Source organism: Thermobia domestica, chromosome 3 (genome assembly GCF_964235325.1).
Source record: "Thermobia domestica chromosome 3, izTheDome1.hap1.1, whole genome shotgun sequence".
In the NCBI taxonomy this organism is placed as follows: domain Eukaryota; kingdom Metazoa; phylum Arthropoda; class Insecta; order Zygentoma; family Lepismatidae; genus Thermobia; species Thermobia domestica.
This window is the reverse complement of record NC_137456.1, coordinates 27,008,061-27,029,370: the sequence shown is the minus strand read 5'-3', so window position 1 is coordinate 27,029,370 and position 21,310 is coordinate 27,008,061. Positions and strand designations below refer to the sequence as shown.

Genomic DNA, 21,310 nt, shown 5'->3' with positions numbered 1-21,310 from the left:
AGTATCCCCCTCATGTTCATGTCACCCTGTGCTCGTTATTCTAGTCAATAACAAGTAATAGTGCCGCGTGTACAGGAAATTTGGTTTGTATGGCGTGATTTTTTCTCAATATTAAAACCAGAAATTGTTATAGATTTCTATAACTTCCAGCTGCTTTTCTGTAATTCAGATGGTAACGCAATGAATTACTAATTGTCGATTGTATAGTTGCACAATGTATTCATCTTGTGTTTTTGTTTTTTCAGGTTAAAGTTTGTCCGCCTAATTATTCTACGAACTGGAGGCGTGGGAGAAAGACTTGTAAGTAATTATTATATTTAATTTAGTAATTAAATTAATTATTTGCAACCGGATACGGCGTGATATCTGTCGTCCATGAGGATATTGAACCGTAGATAATCTATAGACATGTCCACATCTCCAGTCAACAGCCGTTCTACGCAAAAGACCTTTCATTTGGTCTCTCAAGTTCATAATCGTATCATATCCATTATATACACAATATACATATCCAGAAAGTCACGTTTTCGGGGAGCCGCCGGCGTGGGAGACCCGGGTTCGATTCCCGGCGGGAGCTCATGTGGTTCGGATTCCACGTTAATCACTAGGTCCCGTCTCATATAGCTTTGCCGCTGAAAGGGCCGTTAAACTCAAAATCAGCTCAACGTTTCCGCGCAATTCTGCTAGGGACAGGACTAGCGGCGCCATTTTGTTGTAGAGACTTCCTCCCATTCAGTGTGCATCCAGTTGTAGACGCGAGAAGTTCAGGTTGCGTCTTCTCTGTTTATAATGCATTAATAACGTGAGTTCTCTGATTGGAAATCCCGCCAGTTGTAAAGCGGGAGCCGTCATACTACTTTTGTTGGCGAAAAACACTAAATCGGTTGACCTTCGTTAACAACTGTGTGAATGAAGTTTACGGTGAAGATGTGATGAGTGAAAGTGGTGTGAGACGTTGGTTCCTCATGTTTAAAGATGGAAGGTCTATAACAAAGACGGCAATTCCTTTATTAATCGTGTCGCTACTGGGAACGAGACTTGTGCTTGGTTAAGCACAATTTTGTGAAATAAAAAAGCAGTCTATGAAGTGGGAACACACCGGTTCACCAAAGGAAAAGCAAGGAAATGTTTACAAACCATGTATTCAAGAAAACGTGTGGCTGCTGTGTTTTGGAATAGGGAAGATGTACTGCTAGTCGACTTTTTGGAACGTGGTGCAAGAATTACTGCTAAAAAATATTGTGAAATGTTACAGAAGTGGTGAAAGCAATTCAAAACACACACCGAGCAAAACTAAGTGCAAAAGTCCTACTGTTTTATTACAACACCCACCCGCATTTAGCCTAGCGGACTGAGGAACTCTTTGACGTCGATGCAGAATTTCAGGCTGGCATGCGGGAATGATCAAAGTTACACGTGGCAACTTCATATGATAATGTACTTCGTAAGGTTGTTCATCGCTAAGACAAGTACCTAAAGTTGTACAGTGATGATGTCGGAAAGTAGTGTAAGAATGTCGCTTAAAAATGTATGTAATAAAAAATGTCTAGTTTCACATTTGTCTTCATTTTACTTCTAAACGTCAGTTACTTTCTGAATAGCCCTCGTATAATATGGCGAACCACGGGGTAATAGGTGGGCAACTGCCCCCACCAAAAAAGACTACCTTTATAGATATAATATATAAAGGCTACCTTTATACTTTATTCTTACTTGATATAAGCCTACTTAATCCTCCAGGGAATAGTTCGCCTCCTCCAGATGACTTTTGGATCCGCCAGTATGTGTACATTACTTTTTATTTTAATAAACTCAATTGGAAGTTAACAAACGCAAAGACAACCAACTCGATGGGATTTGCACACAAGGGAGTACTTTCAGGGGAAAATTGCTGTATTGGAAAAGTCATTGAGTAGCAGAACAGGTGTAATAAACGGTTAGCGCTTTCGTAAACGAGATACCCCTCTTAGCCAACTTGATTGGGCTCTATCTAGAGCTTGATAAATTTCTTCTGGGCGAGTACTGGAATGATTTATTTAGATATATAGTGTTTGGCTAATCTGTTTGCAAATTTTGTTGACTCGATTCTAAAGTAGTCACCAGAAGTGAAAATATTTTTGGTGGAACCATCTGAAAAGAATTAATAGTTCTGAATTTCAATTTTGCCAACAGATTTGAATGAAGAATTTAGTTGTTATTGTCACTGTGACTTGGTACTGTTCACATCACTGAAGTATACGAAATTAATTTACAGTCGTGTTACTGAGTTAAGAAAGTACTATAATAATATTAAACTAACATTTTGTGGATTCTGAAAGTTATAAAATTTTAGCGGTGTTATTTTTTATTTTTATTTTTATTTTATTTTATTTTATTTTATTTTATTTTATTTTTTTTTTTTTTTTAGTATGAAACTAAGCTGTAGAATTTATCAAGGTTCTTCGCAATGTGTTAATCCGTTTTGGTGAATTTTTGCTGTAATGCAACAACAGTGAACAGTATAGTAGTTTTGATGTTAAGCTATCAAATACTTCACAAATGTGAGTAAGTGAACAGATTATTTTCGATATTTCCCATGCAATACGAAAGTTTCGGATCCCAACAATTATTATGTTATAAAATGTGACAAGTGTCTAAACACGAAATTATCAAGAATTATTGATGTTCTAAACTCTTTGGTATCGTAGCTGGCGAAGGACGTTAGACTGCCAAGCTGAGTAATGCGTGGTCAGCGTGTTGATTTCGAATGATGTTAGGCTGTCCAGGACGATGTTAATACTCTTCATTTAAGTACCTCTCGGATCGCCAAATGTTCTTGACTCAACACAAAAAGTTCTGAATTCCCAGCAGAATCGAGCCCAGTGCTAACACACTGTTGTGCAAATACCATATGGTTCTTTCTCATTTGTGATGTTTTTATTGTTTCTGCTATATTTGTGAAAATTAGGAAAGTAATGGTTACTTGGCGAGTAGTTTTAGGGCAAAGACTCAATGAGTAGTTCTAGGAGATGAGGGTTCGGAAATAAGTAATGAACCGAGAAAAGAAAAGACTACCCTGAAGGAGTTTGTTGAAAGAATAACAGGATGAACAAAGATTACTGATATCATAGGTGTAGCTGGAACTTCCCGTGTGAGTGTTCACAAAGGGAACTAAAACAGAACTTTTGATGTAAGTTTGCACACATGTAATTAAAGCAGAACTTTTCATATGGATGTGCACAGAGGTAATTAAAGAGCTTTTCATATGCGTGTGCATAAAGGTAAGTCAAGATAACTTATCATATAGGTGTGTACAAAGATAATTAAAGTAGAACTTTTTATGTGGACGTGTACAGAAGAAATTAAAGCAGAACTTTTGATACAGGTATGCACTAAGGTAATTGAAGCAGAACTTTTCATATGGGTGTGCACAAAGGTAATTAAAGAAAGACTTTTCATTTCATATGAATGTGCAAAGAGGGTAATTCAAGTTCACGTACTCTTTCGCTGTTACATTCTTTTGTGCTCGTTTTATTGGATTGTAAGTGTAATGTTATTTTAATGGATTGAAAAATTCATTCACTTCATAATAATAGTTTTAAATACTTGACAATTGAACGTAGCAAAGGGAGAATCAAACAATATTTTTAGGGTGTGCACAGGTACATCCGGCACAGCCAGCAACTACGTCTATGATTGACACTGTAATTCTACAAAAGCTTAGTACGTATAGTCGGACATCATAGTATGGTTCAGTAATTACAATTAACAGAAGAGTATCAAATACAGTTAGAACATACTTAAAGAATGTGCCAGTATGAAGTGTTATAATTATTACTGTTTAATCGCACACAGGAAGATTGTTGGTGTTACGATTAATGCAGGGATGCAAATAAGCACTCCCCCGGGGCGAGAGCTTCATCGGTGCGGGCGAGTATTTAATATCATACCGAAGGTAAGTAAATTATTTCTATTGTGAGATGTGGGCTAGTAGCTTTATTCTTGGGCGAGTAAAATTTTGTTGCTTATTTGCATCCCTGGATTAATGACTTTTAATGAACTCGCTTATTAAATCTCAAATAGAAAGAAAGCTCTATACATATTAAGATAATAAGCTATTAGCAATTATTATAACGTGATTAAACTAAAATTGTTTGAATCCATAGTACTCAAGTTGATTAACAGCAATTAAAGCGATTTAAGTAGCAAACAATGATTGTAAGTAGAAATTGCCAAAATAAATTTTGCAGGAGTTGAAAAGTGAATTTAAGTGTGAGTCGTTAACGTGGGTCAGTTGAATGTTGAATTTAAAGTGGCCCAGTAGCAACCCAGAATCTTGTGGCGACGCTACAAGACTGTATTATATAAATCACGGAAGTGACTTTATATTGAAATAATCTTGATAAATGATAGAATAAAATGTATCAAGTTGTTCTGTGTCAATTTATTCATTTAATGGAGCTGAACTAACCGTTCACAAATGATAATATAAAAATTATTGTAATTTTATCAATTAAGATCGTAACAGCAATTCCGTCGCACTCTGTGAGACTTTCCAAGATACGAGCAATGTATCTTGAAATCAAATACCTCACAACTGTAAAGAAATACGTGCCGCATAACAATCATTAGTATTTTGTTCCTTCGTAACTTGTGACGTCTCTATTGCAATTAAAGACGGCTTTTTAGAACCGGAAATTCGTTCCTTTCTTCTCAAGAAGAAAGACAAAGTATATATCTGTAGCAGTTGTTTTTCTAGGATAAATATGTTTTCTAATATGTAACCATTAAGGTGTTGATTGATGTTTGGTGTTAAATTTTGTTCTTCTCTGTTACAATCTTTTCACACTACTCCTTGCTTCAACACCTACAACCTCATCCATCAATATCGTATGTTCTTTACCTGCTCTTCACACTTTTTCCCCACATATTTAACACATATGCAGTTATATACCCATGCTGCTGTATTGTATTAAAATGCGTTCGCTCTGAAGCCAAGCATGACACGAAAATAACCATCTTAATGCGTCGGGGAACTCGGGAAGCGCTCCATATTTTAAGTTCTGCCACGTGTTATTACAAACGTGTGTCCCCTGTGTTTGTCTTTATTTTTATTTTATTTTTATAAATTTTACTTTAAAAAAAGAAATATAATATTTATTATTATGCACTTCAACACGTCTTTAAATAGGAACGGAAATCATCATAAGCATCGAGTTTTTACAGTTTTTAATTCGTTCTGAGTGATATGATATATTGCTTATAATAAACATCAAAGACAATAATCGTTATGTATTGCATGTTGTAACATTGCAGTATTTGCATGTTGTCTATCGTAATTCTAACCTGCTTTACAGCTTTACATGATGCCATATCTGTGTCCAGAACGAGAAGTAATATCAGAACATTCAGTTGGATGCAATCTTCGATTTAATGGCGTATTGAGAGAAGAGTAAGTGATACCCACTTGAAAGCCATTTGAAGTAACTAGTTGACTCCACAAGCCTTAGGCGTACTGCACACTATAGGTTATAACTATCTTTAACTAAAAGTTGTACATTTTTTTTTTACATGTAACTTACTTTTTTTTTTTAAAAAAAAAAAAGTTTGGTCATCAACTAACATGCGGTCACACAAATATGAATTCTCAAATTTAAATATGGTGTTAATAATGTTGATGAGTCAATCCATTCTAAGTGATCAAGCATGTGCCGCTCGACCATCTCCAAAAAATCTATTTTTTTCATGAATGTTATACTACATCAGAATAGTTAAAACCACGATTATTGAATTTTTAAAACATCTCGTAGCGACGCAGCAGCTGTCGCCATTTTGCGTTTTTTCGATTTCAGGTGTTTACGTTGTTTTGAATACTTCAGCATGTATTTGTCTTAGCAAATTCAAAATTGCTGGACATTGAAGACATGTTCGGAAAGAGAAAACAACTATGTAGTACGGGGTCGTAAGTTTATACACAAAAATTTGCAGATCTGCAGCTGCCCCCAAAGGCGTGGGGAAAAAAAATGTAAATTTGGGGAATTATGCCAATTCGACATATTTCATTGTCCAACATTTCCAATGTGCCTGGACCAAAAAAAAAAAAAAAAAAAAATCTGAAACTTTGAAAATAATTACTCCTTTAATATACCATAACACACAAAACAGCGTGTTTTGTGTTTTTGAGCAGAAGGTGATCAAAATATTAGGAAATGACGTCATACTCTAGGAGGTGTTTTGTTCATAAATTCAACTGGAAACTCGTTGTTGTGAAGTAAAATAAACTAGGATGAATAGTTAGCCTAGTCAAGGCTCTCAAGCTCGTTTGTTTCCTCTAGTTGTGATTCTCTGTCTTATCACACCCACAGCAGTACTGGTGAAGAATGCGAGAAAAACCAAAATGCACACTTGGCAAAAGGTCCGTAAGTACTCATTTCTCTTGCTGTTTGCAATATCGATGATACTCAATCATAATTATTCTTGTTTTAACTGTCAACTCATGCAGGAGACTGTTGGCCTTTTGTTTGATCTGTATTTCCCAGTCAGTGAACGCTCACTCACTGTAAACACTACCGGGTATTCAGAAAGTAAATAAAGTTCATAACTTGCCGTATTTTATTTTCCATAAACCACTTAAAGATGTTGGTCTCCAATCAAACCGGACCTGTGAACAAATACAAATACCTGGTCAAATAGGGTTCAAATATTGTTCAAATATGTTAAACAATGGAAAATGTTGCATTACTTATTGACAATCCTATGAGTCATCACTTAGCACACCACAACATGGTACTACATAGTTACTTTCTGAACACCCGGTGTATATATACAGTATATATTGTTTCAGCGGAGAAATGTACGTAAAGATACTATCTTTCCTTCAGACAGTAAGGTGATTCAAACGAAAACATTGTCGGTTTCTATTACCATATTTATTCGATAGCGATCAGCGTTGCAAATGGAAGTTGTTACTTTCTCCCACTTTGGTTTGAATAGGGAGTTAACGGAAGAAATGGTACAAATGTTGAGGTCCTGAATCGATTCTAAAAAGTTCGTTTGTCGATCTTAATCATCGTAATTAGAAGTAATTTTCTACAATTTCCGGTTTTACTATACAGATGTCGGTAGGCATATAGTAGTAATCTTTCCAGCATATGCTGAACCGATTAAAAAAAAAAAAAAAAATCTGTTCCTACCGTTTTTGTGCTGTGATGATCGACATTGAAACTGGAAATTGTTAATTTCTGCCACTTCCGGTTTGAAATGAAATCTTTAAGTTTTACGACCCATGGTTATGCCGGTTAGGCTAAAGAAGACGGTGATGATGAGAAATGAATGAAATGGTGAATTGAAGAAAGTGGGAGGAAACGGGAGAACCCCGAGAAAACCTACGCACACTGTTTCTGTTCACTTCAAAGTCCACTTGGCACGACCTGGGATCGAACTAAGGATCCTATGCATCAGAGGTGAACGCTCTAGCACTGAGCCACCGTGGCCTCTTTCCGATTTGGAAAGAGACCTAACGGATAAGGTGGAGTGCATTCGTAGAACGTTGAATTAATTCCCAAACAAAAGTATACACACAAAATACAAAAAAGTACACACAACCGGTCAAACTCATCTGATGTTGTGGGGGGTATGGTAGCTCAGTGGTAGACCGCTTACCTCTGGTTCGTGGGCACCCTAGTTCGATCTCCGGACAAGTGAGCTTCTGGTGGACAACGTCATGTTCATGCGTTTTCTCAGGGTACTCCCGTTTCCTCCCACATTCCTTCCATCAAATCTTCCATCATCATTCACTTGCCTTAATCATCGTCTCCCTTAGCCTAAAAGTATAAATGTGGGGTGTTAACTAAAATATTTCACTTTCATCCAATCTTGCTCAAGCGTGGCGTGTGGTAACTTAAGGAGTTTAGTATGTATATGCATATATACAAAATTACATGGAAGAAACCTGCCATTAAATATTAGGTTAGGTTAGGATTTAGATTTCTGGGCTTTCGGCATCTAAGGCCATTTAGCCCTTCACGTTTGAGGGATGACGTCCCTCGGCGAGCACACAATCCGGGGAAAGGGAAGGAAGAAAGATGGGGAAGGAAGGAAGCGGCCTGGGACCTATAAGTTAGGTACCACCCCGGCATTTGCCTGGTGTGAATGAGGAAAACCTCATTCAGGGTGGCTGGCCTGAAAAAGCGTTTTACACTTTTTCAACCCGGGACCGCTCGCACCGAAGGTGAGAGCGTTAGCGACTACGCTACGGGGCCACCCATTAAACATTAATTTGACATTTTGAGTCATAATAAAGGGAATAATGAGACGGTTGATTAGTTGTTATAAATACAGTGTGTAATTAGCAATAAAGCTTTCCTAAAATTAAAAAAAAAAAACTTAAATTCCCAAATATAGGGAGATGTATTAAAACTAGCCAAAAGAATTGTCATCTAGTCACCCTTTGATAGTGGGCCTTAATTTATGCATATCTCCAGTTCGTTTGTGTACAACATAGTAAATTCAGTCAACTTTACTACTACTTCATTCGTTCCTTATAGATTGCCTTAAAAAAAATTGCGCTTCACTTTTTTTTTTTCTTGCTTGCTTGCAATAAATCGTTCAACAAGACAGAATTAGCAGACACTTCGAATGGATGTTACCATCTATTCCCTTTTCTCTCCTTAACTACAAATCTGTCTGCTGTCTTCATATACATAGGAGTAAAGTATTTTCAGTGCTTTTCTTCATCAAAACTACGAATTCTGACCGTTTAAATTCAATGTTGGGATTGTTTTTCTAAAGATAGATTACGAATGTTAAACATCTGTTCTCTAATGCACAATTAATTAATAATATTATAATTTTATTTCTTAACTTCTCAAAATCTAAAATTTAGCTTAAAAATCCCAAAAGGGTAAAAACTGACAAAAATATTTATGATTTCTAAACTTTATCTATCTATCTATATATATATATATATCTATCTATTTATCTATCTCTATATCTATATCTATATATCTATATATATATATATATATATATATATATATATATATATATATATATATATATATATATATATATATATATATATATATATATATAGATAGATAGATAGATATAGATAGATAGATAGATAGATAGATAGATAGATAGATAGATATTATTGTGTGTGCGGTACATATTGTGAAGAGTTGGCTAATACAGCATATTATCTAATGATTAAAAGAGCGTTTATAATAATATAGGGTGCGCGGTGGCTCAGTGGTAGAGGGTTCAACTCCGGTGCTTGGGGTCCCTGGTTCGATCCCAGCTCGCGCCGTGTGGAATTTGTGGTGGACAAACACCGTGCTCGTGGGTTTTCTCGGGGTTGTCCCATTTCCTCCCTTTTTCTTCATTCCACCTTTTCATTGATTTCTCATCATCACCGTCTCCTTTAGCGTAACCGGCATAACCGTGGGACGTAAAACTTGATGATTTCATTTCATAATAATAGAGGACAATGTTTTTTTTTCATCTTTCGAAAATATCTTGTTTTTAACCACAATTTTGGAAATAATTCAGTCAAATTAGGGAGCCACGGTGGCTCAAAGGTAGAACGCTTACCTGTGGCGCGGGAAGTTACTGATTCGAGTCTAGCGCCGGCCAAATGGGCTTTGTGATGGACAAACGTCGTGTGTTTTCGGATTTTCTCTTCTTTCTCCCGTTTCCTCTGACTTTCGTCACTCTGCGATTAACATTCCTTAGCCTCGGTGGAAAATCTAGCAACGTTAAATTAAGAAAAAAAATCAAGGAGATTAATTAGATCAATATTTAGACTTTACCTCAAAACAATTAATGTGCAGTTATTAGTATTAGTATTGAGAGTGTCATTATTGGAAGGACGCTTATGAGGATTCAAATTAATTACACTGTACAGTGAACGAAACAAAATAATTTTTAAAAAGTGTGCGAATTAACCTTTCATTATATTTATTCAGCTTATCTGTTACGTAGAAGTGATAGTGAACTTGTTGGTAATCCACTTACATTGAAATGATTGAACCGATTGTAATTATTTTTCTGTTGTTTTTTGATATAGTTATCATCTGCATCGGACTGTGCTACTTAGATTAAAATGCATATATAAAGGGGAAGGGGTTCATAATTTATGCGAACAATTGAGTAGCTCACGAACTTCAAGCTCGAAACATAAAACTCGATATACAAATTCCTCATTAAAACTAAATGGACAAGTGTCCCAGGATAACTGAATATATTTGTTTTGAGAGGACTAAGGGTGTATTTTACATTTCTATTATGTATAAATGTGTGTGTGCTCCAATTTCCCAAACTTGATACACATGATTTGCAGTCGGGAAGAAATACTGTGGGCATAAGGCACTCTTAGCACTCCTAATGAGTGGGAAGGAGACGACATCTGAAAGTAATCAAAAACGATTGATATTAGCCTCGAGTCCATAGTTTTTGGGGTTGCTAAAACGAATAGTGACACTCCCAGTCTGGTACTTTTGAGGTAAGCTACCTCTAACGTTCGGAGGGATGTGTCGAATTCATAGTTTTCGGGCCCGCTGAGATGAACAGTGACACTTCCGATGCCGTTTATATTCCTCCCCTATCAACATGGGGTGAGCGAAATGGGTGGAAAGTGGATAACGTTCAAAAATAATCGATAACGACCAAGATTGGTGTCCAATCCATAACTTTTTAGATCGGTTATGTAAATAATGACTCTCCCGATGCCATTGAAGTCCCAAGTTCAACTCCCAGTTGTGTGAGGGTTTTTACACATAATACTATGGCCTATGGAACCCAGGGGTTCAATGCCGCATTTACAAATGCTCTCCATTGACTTCTGTCCGTAGCCAACTGGATCCAGTTCCTACTTTGTATTCGTATTTCTGCGAGATCCATCTTAATATTGTTCTCCCATCTGCGCTTAGGTCTTCCTAATGGTCGTTTTCCGATTGGGTTTCCAGTTAAAACTATGAAACTTTCCTATTTTCTTCCATTCTGGCTACATGACCTGCTTACTTGAGCCTCCTAGACTTGATGAACTTAACAATGTTTGGTAAACGGTATACATCATGCACTCCCCCGTTATGAAGTTTCCGCCATTCCAGTTTCTCTTGAATCTGAAATTTATACTTCATGGAAATGCGTATCCTAAGGAAGAAGAGGGTTCAAGTATTACACAAACTTATTCTCCCCGTGCGAAGAACTGGTATTTCAGCTAGTCTTCGATAAAGTTTGAGTACTCATTTCATGGATTTAATTGAATTATTTTGAGTATTGTCGCTCCGTACAAAATACATTGGAAAGATAAATTAAACGTACTACCATCTGTTAGTAATTAGGTTTCCTTTAAACTCACTTTAACTTAAACTGTTCCTCGGGTATCTCACAATGCTGAGTTAACCGAAAGTTGTTTGTTTTCAGTGGGAATCAAACCCAGGAGCACGCACGCTAATCAGAAAAATACATGCTCAACATAAATAATAGAAATGCAACCCTTTCTTGTTAAAAAAAGAAATGGTACTTTATGATAAATGTTCAACTTGTGTCGTGTGACAAATTTCCCTTCCTCTCAATGATGAGTGGAAGGTCATCGCATGGTGTCCTCCACACGTGTTTTGAACTTCTGTACTTTTTCAAATGTAAATATTTTTCTCCCTGCATCTTAACGTTTCAAAACACTAAGACATGGGAATCAGCTCCACTGATTTGTGACATGTAGCGACATCTTATAGCTCTTCTCCAGTTGTGTGGGAGGACAGCAATTGTCACACCTCCTCGTCGTAAAGTCTGAAAGACACAAATTAAAAAGGCGTGGTTACTACCTCGTCACATTCCTTCACTCGTTTTTTTTTGTTTTTTTTTTATGTATAATTTATTTGGAGCTATTGATGCTCCTTCCAAGAATTGTTACAACGTTGTGAAAGACAGTTGATCTCTGGAGACAAATTTAAACAAGGGTGAGTCACAGCCTGTTTCCCCATGAATAATTAAGGTATTTCTGTTGTAGTTTATGAAGTTTTAACTGTGTTGTTGCCAGCGGTATTTCTGGTATTTTGGGTTTTCTTATAAAATAGTTTATTAGTTTTTCTAATATTATAGAAAAGTTCAGTTCAGTACATTATTTGTAAAAAGTTCAAAAATATTGTTTTAAAACATTTTTCATTGCTAAGTAGGCCTAATAGATGACTAAGTTTGATGTCATCTACGTAGAACTCTGCAATGCGGAAGTTCTCGAAACAGTTAACTATTTGAAATTCTACGGTATTACTGGTGTTTTTAAAAAAATGTTAGGGTCTATATAGGACCGGATTTAGGGGGGTGCAAAGTTGCACGTGCACCCCTCCCCCCCTTCGTTGTAAATATACACTTCCTAAAGTGAGAATCTAGCAGTGAGTTTTGCAAAAGCAATAGTTTTAAGTTATTTTTTCTGAAGGTTGAAGGAAAAGAATTCTTCGAAAGCAGACACACAGCATTTCCAGAGGAACTCCTCATTCACATCACAAATGCCTAAATGCATTTAAAAAACTCAAATTTAATTCAAATGCGCTGGTATCTATTAGTGCATCCATTAGAGAATCCGGATCCGGCCCTAATATATACTAGCAGAATACCCATTCTACCCACGGCGTGAATTCGTTTTAGTTTGCACAAGGGCTGAATTTTGATTTAAGCGGCATCTGAAGTTTCACTTTTTATCTTAGTGACCCCGAAAACTATTGATTCGACACTAACATCCGTCATTTTCGATCATTTTTAAATATCTCCCTTTTCCACCTCCTCTAAGCTGCACCGTCAAAACAAAATGATAAAAGACATGCCAGACCCGAACCTCATCAATGTTGAAAATTTGATCGAGATCGGTCGGGTCACAAGCAGAGATCTTTCATTTTTATATACAGAGATAAAACCTAAAAATCCGGTGGTGGCTCAGTGTTAGAGTATTTACCTCTCATGGATGGGGTCCCTGGTGCGATCCCGCCCAAGTAAATTCGTGGCGGACAACATCGTTTCCATGATTTTTTTTTCTGTATACTCCTTTTTCTTCCTACATTCTCAATCCATCTTTTCCATCATGTTTCACTTGCTATAATCATCCTTCCACCTTAGCTAGAGGGCGTAGTCGTGAGACGTTAAACTGAAAGATTTTATTTTTAAACCTAATAGTTAAGGCTACATGATAGCTAAGCTGCTTAAGACGAAACTAATACCGCAGTATACTTTCATTAAATCTTTCATTATGTGGACTTAGAGAGTAAAGATGGAAATCAATATTTTAATGATATTTTAGAAATCTTTCTATTTATATCACGTTTTAGATATGTTAGACGGGTCAATCCATTTCAAAACACCCAGGCATTGTTGTCAACATTCCTTTTGTTTTTCTGTTTTTTTTTTTTTTTTTTTTTTTTTTTTTTTAAATCATGAGTTCCTTAGAGGTTGATAATTGAAAAAAAAACACTGCTTAAAAATATTTATATGCCATAGTTTTTCTGACAGCCATTTTTAAAATGGCGGCTGGGCAATTTTAATTAAAAAAAAAAAAACGTGGTTTCCGTAAAGTTTAATTGCCAAGCTATTTTTAAAGATACCAGAATAATTCGAAAACCGGTGTGTTCAACATGAAATGAACTTCAGGTATACATTATTTTAATTTTTCTATCGTGCAAGAGAGTCCGTCAAACTCTTTACTGTAAAAACTTGGAAAATATGTACAAATCGTTAATTTTGAAGATCATTAGTTTTATGAAGGAAAAGAGACTAATGATATGTTGTTTCTCTGTTGAATACTTACATAACTACCTGCAGTATAAGTTTTAGTCCTGAGAATGCTCCACCTTTTATATATATATATATATATATATATATATATATATATATATATATATATATATATAAAGCTTTTCCAAAATGGCGGAAAGCCTTTTAACGTTAGTTTTCTCAGGCCAAGAGAAATGGGAATGGGGAATGGCGGAAACTTCATAACGAGGAACTACATAATTTATACGGTTTACCCAACATTGTTAGAGTCGTCAAGTCTAGGAGGCTTAGGTGGGCGGGTCATATAGCTAGAATGGAAGAAAGTAGAAACACTTTCAAAGTCTTGACTGGAAGACCAATCAAAAAACGACCATTAGGAAGACCTAGGCGTAGATGGGAGGACAATATTAAGATGGATCTCGCAGAGATGGGAATCCAAAGTAGAAACTGGATGCAGTTAGCTAAGGATAGAAGTCAGTGGAGAACTTTTGTGAACGCTGCATTGAACCTCCGGGTTCCATAGGCCATAGAGTTAGTTAGTTAGTTAGTTAGTTTCTCAGGCCAATATCTAAAAAGGGACTACATGAAAACAATTGAAGATTTTACAGATTGCTCTTTATACAAATGGGAATATCTCACAAAAAAAAAATGACTGAGACAACTACATTTAGAGTGATTGAGCACTGAATTTCATTAAAAACGCTACCCTTCTACACGCTCATACAGTGCCAAGGTAGCAAACTAGGCTTGAAATTATTACATTTAACATTGGTCGAATGATTTTTGCAGAAAACCGAAACCGGTTTTGGTGAAAAACCGAACCGGTTTTGGAAAAAACTGAAATGTCGGTTTTCGATTTTCTAGAAACCGGTTTCCAGTTTTTTAAAAACGATTTTGCTTATTCCTAATACAAACATGATATTTCACTGCATAGGTTATGAGTTATGTTTTGTGTTCTACCAGATACTGTTGTAAGATTCACTTTTCGTACTATTTCCTCTGCAGACTCGCAAGCAGTATCATTTTTTGAAAGTTAAAAGGCAGTTTTTGATCTGGGTTCGTGGGTTTTCTCGGGGTTCTCCCGTTTCCTCCCACTTTCTTCATTCCACCATTTCATTCATTTCTCATAATCACCGTCTCCCTTAGCCTAACCGGCATAACCGTGGGACGTAAAGCTCAAAGATTTAATTTCATTTCTCTGCCAAGGTGATCGACCAAAAGAAAAAAATAAATTTCCACAGTAACACGGTCGCTCGCAATATACCCATCTAAAAGAAACTTATTTGAACTCCATAGACATAACAATAGAACAACTTGAGCATTTGAAAGTGCGATACAGAAGGGTACTGTTAGGGAAAATAGTCAACAATATTGAAACTTAAGAAATAGCGGCAAAATAACAAGGGACTGTATCAATCTAATACACATGCGACCGGCCAAAGGTTAACTTAAACATGATATAGATTCTCCAGCCTTACTATCGGAAATATCCTATCGCGTCCCGACAGGAAAATGAGCTTGCGATTACAAACATTTAACTAAGTATCACAGTGGACGAATATATTGGGTATATCGCCTATTAAAAAAAATATGTACAGTGGCTCAATAAGGAAGTCGGACACATACCTACGTACACATCCTAAGAGAGAATAAACATTCCAAAAATACGCTTCAGAGAGAAATTATATTTTAATTACTCTATATTATTTACTTATGGAATATAGAAACAGAATGAAACAAAACTCAATTTCATGACTATGAAAAATACAATAACGTAAAAATACAGCTAAAATCCATGTCAAAAAACAATTCAATCAGGTGGCAGGACTCTTTCTTTTTGGGCTTAATAGGGGAATTTCCAAGATTATGTCTACTTGACGTTCTAGGTGTCGAAGTGAAACGAGTTGAAGCCGTACAATTTGTACATTGGTGAAACTGTGTATTTAAAATTTAAAATAGTAAGACAACGTGGTCAAACTTGTTTAGCAGTAAGAAAGCTTATTTTAAAATATTATATAGAGAGGAAAATCAGTTCGTGATATTGAGGAAATGGTAAATAAGTCACACTCAACAGTTCGTGACATTACTAGACGTTTTAAATCAACAAAAGCAGTGGAAAATATACTAAAAAGTGGTAGACCTAGAGTGTTTTCAAAGTCAGACGAGCGATAGATTGTACTACAGGTTAATAAACACCCCAAGATAAGTGCTCCTAAACTGACCAAGGAAGTATCAGAACAGCTTAATAGAAGTGTGCATCCCGAAACGATAAGATTGATTTTAAAAAGAAGCAATTTGCATGGAAGACTAGCCCGTATAAAACCGTTCGTGAGCAAGTGCAATAGAAAAATTAGATACAGTTTTGCATAATCTTATAAAAATAAAGATTTTTTCGTTTTGGAACACTATGTTATTTACGAACGAAATCAAATTTAATTTGTTCCGCTTAGATGGTCAATGTTATATCTGGCGAAAATCTAATGAAGAACTCCGAGAGCGTAATCTGCGATCCAGTGTAAAACATGGAGGTGGTTTGGTAATGTCTTGGGGCTGTATGTCCTCAGCTATTCCAGGGAAACTTTGTGTAATCGATGGAATTGTGGATCAAATAAAGTATTTAAACATTCTGAAGCAAAATTTGGTACAAATTGCTGAAACATTGGGAATAAATGGGAACTTCCAGTACCACCAGGATAACGATCTCAAGCACAAAGCATTCAATGTGCGCTTGTGGCTCCAGTATAATTGCGCGCATGTGCTGGAAACACCTCCGCAATCTCCTGATATTAACGTTATTGAGCACTTACGGGCTCATTAAAAAAAAAAAAAAAAAACAGTTAAAATCATACTATTAGAATAAAGGAAGACTTGGAATCAGTGCTTCAGACTGAATAGGCAAAAATTTATTTTTCCTTTTGAAAAAAAAAAAAACTTGTAATATCTATCTAAGCCTGAAAGATAGAAAGCCATCGTTAAAAATAAAGGATTGCCGACAAAATATTAAAAATATCTAATAAAATTCTAAAATTTTGTTACAGATTAAGGGTCCGAGTTCTTTTTGACACGGATTTACGGTGTTTTCACGTTTTGTATTTTTTATAGTCATGAAATTGACTTTTGTCATTGATGTTTCTATTTTTCATAAGTAAATAATGTAGAGGAATTAAAATATATTTTCTTTCCTCTGGAGGTTACTCTTGGAATATTTATTCTTTCTTGAAATGTGTGAGTATGTATATGTACGATTTCTTTATTGAACCACTGTACATATAATTAATTCAGGCTGATTATAAATGATTCGTCATGTTTTAAAGTGAAATATGTACCTATAAATACAATACGTTTGTTCTAATGGTGAAACTAATAAAGAACACATTTAAAAGTTTAACACCTATAGGAACACATGTTCATTATAACCTAAAGGTAAACATGCGGTCATTTTGACGATAAAGATTAGGGGCCTACTATGTAAGTACTGTACATTGAAGTACTTATCAATAGGTGTACAATTTACAATAAAAGTAAATCGTAAAACAATGTATAAACGTAAGGTGTACTCAAGTTACTCTTTATAAAATGAACGCAGTTCTCCCTGTTCCACAACTTCCTGCTACAGATCATTTCTCATGTTTTACTTGTTCTTACAAAAAAGAAAAAAAATGTGAATTGCATTCCACATTATGGAAGTACGGTATATTTCCAAACTGTGAGGATGATATCGACACCAGAAGTAATTGATCTATCAATTCCGGTTACAACAGACGGACAAGATAAAAAATGTTCTTGAGAGAATAAATTCATTTCAAAATAGCCATTTTCTGCTACACATTACAGTTTTTGCTCTTGGTGATCAACGTTGAAACCGGATTCTATCACTCCCGGTGTGAAGTTATTATTATTTTTTTTAATTAACGCCAGTTATGCTTTGTGACTAAGGGAGACTGTAATAATGAGATGGATGTCAATGGTGGAATGAAGAGTGGGAGGAAAGATGAGAATACAGAAAAAAAACGCGCATACGGTGTTTGTCTACCGATAAGCCACAGCGGGCTAAAAATGTAGGGTTGAGAGAAGAAACTTACGTATAGCGTAATTGGAAGTCGAAAAGCAATAAAACTGTAATTTTTAAGTAGCCTACGCAGACTTCGTCTTTCTTGACTTGGTTATTACAGATGAATAATACCTGCGTTGAAAATTCTCGTTTTGATTAGGATAAGGCCATATTGATGGTAACACAAAAGCTGGTGGCTAAGCACTGTTTTGCTTATTCTGACAGAATGCAACTGACGAGCAATCGGACATTTACCCACAAGTATTACACACGCAGTTGCACTGTACATGTGTTGATTAAGTAACCTTAGTTCTTATTATGAGACAGTTGTAAGTTCGACGTATACGTAGCCTGAGTTTTAAGATCTGCAATGTGACCATTTAAAATTAGTCTGTCGTTATCAACAAGTTTAGACCAACAGCCCTTCTGGAAAGGCATAACTTGTTTCTTCTTTGTAGCTTACAAAAGAGTGGGTCCCATGAAAGAAACGTTTCTGTGTGCATACAATAGTGTATTTGTCTGTTCAAGATGTGTGAGGAATAAGACAAGTTTTTAATTGGGTTTTAAACTGTGAAAGTACCTATAAAGAATTCTGGAAATTGGGTCACCATTAGTTGTTTATCAGATGTTTCTTAAAACACGTTTTCATGCACACAAGATTTTTAGAGGCTTATTTTGTCCTTATACACATTCCAAACTAGAATTGTAGCCAAATGTGTCGCAGAAGCGGTCGTTAAATTCCTGGCCCTCTACCGATATAAATTAGGAAAGTTAATTGTTTGGTGACAACTTACATCACAGGTTGTATCTGGAATCAGCTTTTCCAGCCAGCCAGCGAAATGCTAACACCTTCCTGTAGCTGTAAATCACAAAGCGAACAGATGGAATCCCCCGGATTTCTCTTTTCTTTCCTTTTGGAATTATTTATGGAGAAAAAAAAGTAGAAATATTTTTGTAGAAAAAAGTAGGAAATATTTTTTGTAGTTTATTCCCTTTAACCTTTTGTTCGTTTGTACCTTGTTGAATCTTTGTTGTTGTTCGAAAATTCTGTTTCTCATATCGTACGTTGCTTTGTTTTGGAAATATAATGTATAATTATTCCCTTCTTCTCCCACTTTCTCCATCCTTCGAAAATTAGGTACTTCCATTTATGAAAGTAGTGTAAACATTAAACTTGAATATATATTTCTCATTAAGTGGTGATGCTGCTGAAACCTCTATCATCTTTAAAAACCAAAGACCATTTTGAAGATACACTCTTAAGACTTCCTTGGTTATAGTTGACAAAAACGTGCATGATTTCTGTCATCGATCCAATCTGATTTAGAACTCCTTGAGTTCACTTAAGTTAGCGAATCTATAGTGTAAAAGTTGATCACTTCGACTTCAAACGTGCCAAGTTGAACAAGACACATTAAATTGTTTTCTGGAAATTTCTATTTGATTCCATCGACTATTCTAGTTTGTTTGTATCTATTGCAGCTGCATGTAGAGCTCTACCACCGGGTCACGGTGGCTCAGTGGTAGAGCGTTCACCTCTGATGCGTGGGTCTCTGGTTCGATCCCAGTACACGCCAAGTGGACTTGGTGGTGGACAGACATCATGTACATGAATTTTCTCGGAGTTGTCCCGTTTCTTACCATTTTCTTCATTCCACCATTTCATTAATTTCTCATCATCACCGTCTCCTTTAGCCTAGCTGGCGTATCCGTAGGACGTAAAACTGAAAGATTTTATGTATGTAGTGCTGTAAGTATAGTTTGTGATTCAAGCTGAGGGTGAAAGTAATTTTAAAAAAAACTATATGCATCTCGCTTGCGAAAGGAGAATATTAAATTAGTATAAACTTAAGTGACGATAGTTCTAATGTATTATTTTTGTCATACTTCAATACTAATATATACGAGTATGTTATATCCACATTAAATTCTTCCGAAGTAAACATTAAATGCTTAATGTTCTTCCCGTCTTTTCCCACTTATGTGGGGGTCGACATTTCTCATAAGTTTTCTCCATGAAGCTTTGTCCGAAGTTCGTCTTTTGTTAGACCTTTCTCCCGGAAGTCATTTCTAACCATTTCTATCAATTTCCTTCTTGGTCTTCTTTTACCTGTTTCAAAAGAAACAAGTGAATCTCGTTTCACAGTTGGAAACTACGGTAGACTTCCAAACTATCCGAATTCAATACTCAAAATTCAAGTAGTATTGCAATTTATTATTACTTGTTGCAATAGATTAATAAAATAAAGAGAAAACTTGTTCCTCGGACTCTGAATTCATTTAAAATAAAAGCCATTACTCGCTATCACGTACTGTTTTATTCTATGGCGATAAAGATTGAAACCGGAGTTCGTTAATTTGAATGGAGAGTTAAGAAAGGAAGTAGAACCTGCTCTTGGGAAACTTAATTGATTAAAAAAAAAAAAAAAAAAAACTTCTTGATATCTCTTACAGTTTTTGCTCTACGGAAATAAGTACTGAAACCGGAAGTAGAAGTAAATTTGAACCACGTCCTGTTTTGGCAGAGGATTACGATAGTCTGTTCTCTTGACACCCAGGAACGATTGCAGAAAACTTCTTGTCGTTATCTAATACCATATTTGTTCTATGACGATAAACATACAGCGACTCACTTTAATATTCGGTCACCCCACATTGTTGTCATTTATGTCAAAGGACTCATTAATGTAAATACATAGGGATTTTTAAGCGATGACAGGGAACAACTATCATGTCTCGTGTACTATTTCCTAATATGTAAAAGTTGTAAATGCATACTATGCCCAACTAACTGCTATGTTTCTACGAACTGCCTTCATATTATGCCACTTATTATTCGGCCACTAAAGTGACTTGATAATCTTACTGCTGTATCTCCAGTTTACAGAACGATATGAGTGGGGGAAGGAACGTCGTATGTACAACTCTTTTCTCGTCTTCGTGTTAGAAAGTGTGAATGGGTATTAACTTTGCAGTATAACACTTCCAATGAGGCGAAAAAGTTGTAACACAATCTTTGAGCAGAGCCAGCTGGTCATTTTTCGTCATTAAAGGGGGATTCCGATAGGTATATTGCCCGTCTTTTGAATATACCACGAAGTACAGTCGGTGATATCTTGCGACGTTATAAGACCGAAGACACGATAGAATCCGTGAAGAAGAAGGGTCGGCCTAGCAAGCTAAATGAACAAGATAAACGTGTGATTGTGAAAAAAGTTAAGGAAAAAACCAAAATTAAGTGCACTGAAGATTGCAGCGGAATTGTTGCAAGGGTGCGGTAAGGATGTACACCCAGAGACTGTTCGGGAAGTACTGAGAAACGAAGGATACCACGGAAAGGTAGCTACAAAGAAACCATGTGTCAACAAAGTGTGCAGATAGAAACAACTTCAGTTAGCTAAAATCAATGTGTAAAAGGAGCCAGAATGATGGAAAGACGTTATTTTTGCTGAGGAAAGCAAATTCAACATTTTAAAGACAGATAGCAGGATTATAGTGTGGCGAAAGGCAAATGAA

The 21,310-nt window shown here is 35.9% G+C and overlaps 1 protein-coding gene across 2 annotated transcripts in view; it reads left to right on the top strand.

Moving 5' to 3' along the window:
• The window catches only part of Mrtf (Myocardin-related transcription factor), a 548,717-nt gene that overhangs the window by 240,225 nt on the left and 287,182 nt on the right, over window positions 1-21,310 (top strand). For both annotated transcript variants that reach the window (XM_081750581.1, XM_081750580.1), the window contains one exon: window positions 246-300. The gene's annotated coding sequence lies outside the window, so the exon portion shown is untranslated. The remainder of the gene's footprint in view (window positions 1-245; window positions 301-21,310) is intronic.